At 39.3% G+C, this 4,677-nt stretch overlaps 1 protein-coding gene across 3 annotated transcripts in view; it reads left to right on the plus strand.

The window, feature by feature from the left end:
• The window catches only part of LOC107746967 (growth factor receptor-bound protein 10-like), a 110,824-nt gene that overhangs the window by 41,077 nt on the left and 65,070 nt on the right, over nt 1–4,677 (plus strand). For all 3 annotated transcript variants that reach the window (XM_016561332.1, XM_016561331.1, XM_016561333.1), the window contains exon 2: nt 1,443–1,549. The gene's annotated coding sequence lies outside the window, so the exon portion shown is untranslated. The remainder of the gene's footprint in view (nt 1–1,442; nt 1,550–4,677) is intronic.

Consider the following 4,677-nt stretch of genomic DNA (forward strand, 5'->3'; position numbering starts at 1 on the left):
TGGACGCGCATGCGGTTGCTGTACTGTATTAAAGCTTTAATCAGGATAAAACAGTATATTAAAAGCTAACATAAGCAGTAGCATTTACAAATAACAGCGTATCTAAAAGTATGAGACAACAACAAACAAAAAACATAGGCCTACCATTAAAAGCCGTGCTTGCACAGGTTCTGCATGATCGCGATGATTAGACGCGCACTAGACGGTTTAGCCAATCACAACACACTGGGCTAGCTAACCAATCAGAGCCCATCGCCTATTTCTGAGGGCGGGGCTTCATAAAAACAGGAAAAGATCAGCCCGTTTCTCAGAGAAGGGACAGAGCTGTGTGGAATAAAGGTAAATTATGTGAAAAATAATGCGTTTTTTTTAAACGAAGCATTAACACATGTTAGACTGCACCCCATAAACACAATCAAGCCTAGAAAAAACCCAGTGAACCACCCCTTTAATAGTGTAGATTTAAGAGGACTAGAAATAGTCCACACACCCCCTGAGCTTTCAATTACTAATTAATGGCAGCTTAAAACAGGTAATAAAACATCAATGAGGGTTCTGAATCTAAAGAAGGAACTGCTGTCAAACTAGAAAAAAACAAACAAAAACAAAACACAACCACAGTCAAGCTTGTCAATTATTTTGTACATGGTAGTTAAAGCACATGATATTTAACTGCTGTATTCAGCTTCATACTGTAAACAGTTGTCATTTGCTAGTTTGTTGTGTGAGAACACTGTGCTGCTGTTTTACTGTAAGCAACCTCCCAGAACACTAGCAACCGCAGTGATTCCCTGGTAAGCATTACTCGATTAATTTCATTTTAATTTTATCTTCTGAATAATAAATTAGAGTCCACACCAATGGGTGATGATGTACTATTTATTAAAAGAGTTGTCACCTGCTGCTTGAAATATTTGAGCTCTTTAAATCCAGATGGATTCTGATAGTTTTCTGTGAACTCTAGTTTTGACTTCTTATTAGTTTCAAGATGGTGAAGCAGGAAAATACATGTGTATGTTTAAGCTTGCTAGACTACATAATCTTACCCTCTGAAAATAAGGTACCATTATATGAGTGAAAATATATAATTTTGGTCTCAGTGGAAATGTTCACTATTTGGAGCTCCGTATGATCCGTTTGTTTAACATCTTCCTTCTCTCCTCACATTGCAAGTAAAGCTGCTTTCCAAGTGTCTTGAGTTTTAAGAAGACAATCTAGAGAGAGTTTCATACACCATCTCTGCGTAGCTGTTGGTCAGCTCGGATTCTGTATTTCCCTCCTCTTATTCTTATGTTGTTTACTGACCCTGTGGAACTATTTGGGTTAAGAAGTGCTCTGTGCTATATTGGTAGTAGCCACTTAGACTCAACTAAGAAAGAGATTGCCTTTTTTTACCTTGAAGAAACATTTGATGTAACATTTTTGTTTTGGTTTAATTTCAGACTCTTTCCTCATCTATCTGAGGTGGATGTGATATCCGAGAGAGACATTACAAAAGCGTGTATGATGGCTGTGGCCGGATTATTTTCTACACCATCCAAATTACCAGGTATTTGTTTTGTTCTTTTCCCATTACACTGTTTACCCAGCCTCTACATTGTTATTGTCTTTGTAAGATATTTTTGTTCCAAAACCACTATACATTATGTTCTTGCCTTAAAACACAAACTGGAAAAGCCAGCCAGATTACACAGAGCCATACTAAAAATGTTTTTTGCAGTACCAGTCAGTTTTCCTTTAGTATTTTATTTAGTATTTACTTTTTAAAGGAATTAGTAATTGCATTATTTCAAAACTACTTCAGAGTCAACCCTATATGCCAAGCAAATTTGTTTGGAGTATAATAATATAAGTAGTAGTATTATTTACTAAAGCAGAGCATTGTGAAGAAATGCCAAATGTTAATGACAGTGGAATGTTTTGGGCATTTTGTTTAAAACTGCCCTTTTTTGATCTGGAATATTTCCAAGCATGCATTTAAATGTATCCCTAACCAAGTTATGAGAGGCTGTGCTATTATGAATATTGTCGCAACATTTTATGAATCCATTTCTTCATAATATTTAAGACACAATTAATAATTAAATGTTTATTTATTCATTTAATTTATATACATTTAGTGCCTTCTGTCTTCTTCCTTTCTGATGGTTTATTATTATTATTATTATTATTATTATTTTATTGTGTACTGTAAAACTGATAGTTCACCTACTTTAGTTTTGAAGTTTTTGTATGGTTTATGAGAGCATGTGAGAGGTAAAATTGAGGGCTACTGTGTATTTTGAATGTACAGTACCTGACATGAGCAGTAGATTTAGAGTCTAAGCCTGAATGAAGATGGGGTTACAGTGAATGGCCATTGCATCAGTGTGCATTCCTTTGGGCTGGATGCATTGGATTCACATGGTGAAACCTGACATGAGAGCATCTAAATTCTAGCCTTATTCTTTGGAGTAACTGGCCGGTTTTAAAGGTCTCTCCTTGATTGGCATTGTTTACATCCACGTTAAGCAGTTCAAACCCAGCTGGGAAATATCAATCAGGCATATCTCCCCGTGGAGATCTGGTATTGGTACAGCTTGATTATTAGGCATGTCTTCCTTTGGGGCACCCACTATTGTCCCTAAAGGACTTCTTAATGCAAAATACCCAGACGCTCTGATGTGAAATTAGCGTGTCCATTTCATTATGCTTGTCAAAGAATGCATGTGTACGTTTTATATATAATATCAAAAATGTATTGTGTTACTGTATAACTAGCTACTTTTATATTTATTGGCAGTTTTTATTATCATTTTAAAAACGTTTTTACCTTTTTTTTTTAACAAATCAAGTGTAGCATTAGTTTTAGCAGGTCACGTCAGTCAAGCTTGCATCAGCTGATCTGCGTCTACCTACAGTACAGGAATACCAAACCGATCACGGCTTCCCTATATAAGGTCCATTCAGTATTATTCAGCAGCTTATCGCATTGCTCATCAGCAAATTACCCTTCTCCTTCCCCAGCTCCTCCTTTCGGCCACAGTCAGGACTTGGCCTTCTGATATTCTTCGTTGAATCAGATTCCTTTATCTTGAATTATGTTGTTACATTAAATTATCATTAAGAACATTAATGATATCTGCTACATTTATGTTGGTTCTGTTCTGTTTTACAGATCTCCCTGCTCTTATCCATGCTAGGCTGCATGAATGGGCAGGGAGTTTTTTGCCCAGAACAGAACCATACAGCCTTTGATGATAGTGATCCTAACAGAATTCCATTTATTTTTGCCTTGCATTTGCAGACTTTTTTATCCTTGTCTCAGACATGGACCAGTCAATATTGGACCAGTCAACTTAATATAAAAAGAGGCATGACTTTGACTGCCCCATTTGTAAAGTAATATCCACCATAATCAACTATTTTGCGTCTAAAAAGTTGTTTTGTTAGTGTAATTGTTCAGTCAGTGTCAGTGAAGATCATGCTTATGATGAAATATGAGATGTGATGTGTGAAGTAAACAGGAAAATTAATGTGAATATCATTAATTTGACTAATTCATAATTTGTAATTTGTTCATTTTATTATATTTATAGTCAATATAAATTATATTCTAATAAATGTAGAATACATAAATATTGCAAAAATATTTAAAATGTAATTCACACCTGCATAATTATTACCACAACTGAAGTGTTTTGAGAAATTTGTTCATGATGGGTCAGTAGGGAAAATAAAACAAAAATGACACAATTTGCCTATGTGTCACGCCCATGGACTGTCCTTGTGTTCCTGTGTAGTGTTTTGTTCCCCATGTGCTCCCCGTGACCCAGTTTCTCCCGTGTTCTGATTGTGCAAATATGATTCAGGTGTGTCTCATCTGTTACCCCTCGTTGAGTTCCTGGTACTTAAGCCCTGTGTTTTCCTGTGTCCTGCGTCCAGTGTTATACATCAATCCCCGTGCTACGTGTGTGTTCCTTCCTGTGAGTCTTTGTGGTTCAATAAAGACTGTTCTTCGTAAATTCTCCCACGTCTTCGCATCTCCTCGCTTCAACACAGTAGTCAGAGTGTGACAGAACACTGGACCCTATAACAGTAAGCAGCGCCCCTTCCCCCCATTTTTGTTTCCGTTTTTGAAAGTGTTTTTTTTTTCATGATTATGGAAACCCCTGCGAGATTCGCTAGCCCGTAAGGACCTTCCTTTTGTGGAGTATGCCAGGGAATTCTGTGGGCTCGCCGTCTTGACGCATTGAACGACGCCACACTGAATTCTTTGTTCTGGATCGGGGCCAACTACCATCGCCCCGTCGACCTCCCAGACACCACGGGACTATGCTGGAGGGAAGGGATCCTCCGGTGTCTGGAGAGCATTCGGCCCCGATCCAGAACCGCTCCGCAGTCAAGCCCGCCAGCCGCTGCACTCTCAAGCCCGCCGTCCGCTCCATTGTCACGTCCGCCGGCCGCTCCATCGCCGGCCAATTCACTCCCAAGCCTTCAGCAGCTGTCTCCCTAACCTCAAACCAAAGGAGGAATATAAGGAGGAAAAGACTGTCGGCTCCAGCCCCTGAGTCCGCTCCAGTGTCGGCTTCAGCCCCTGAGCCCGCTCCAGTGTCACCTCCAGCACTTGAGCCCGCTCCAGTGTCGGCTCCTGCCCCTGAGCCCGCTCCAGTGTCGGCTCCAGCCCCTGAGCCCGCT

The sequence above is a fragment of the Sinocyclocheilus rhinocerous genome, unplaced genomic scaffold (genome assembly GCF_001515625.1).
Source record: "Sinocyclocheilus rhinocerous isolate Xijiao unplaced genomic scaffold, SAMN03320098_v1.1 scaffold529, whole genome shotgun sequence".
NCBI classification, from domain to species: Eukaryota; Metazoa; Chordata; class Actinopteri; order Cypriniformes; family Cyprinidae; genus Sinocyclocheilus; species Sinocyclocheilus rhinocerous.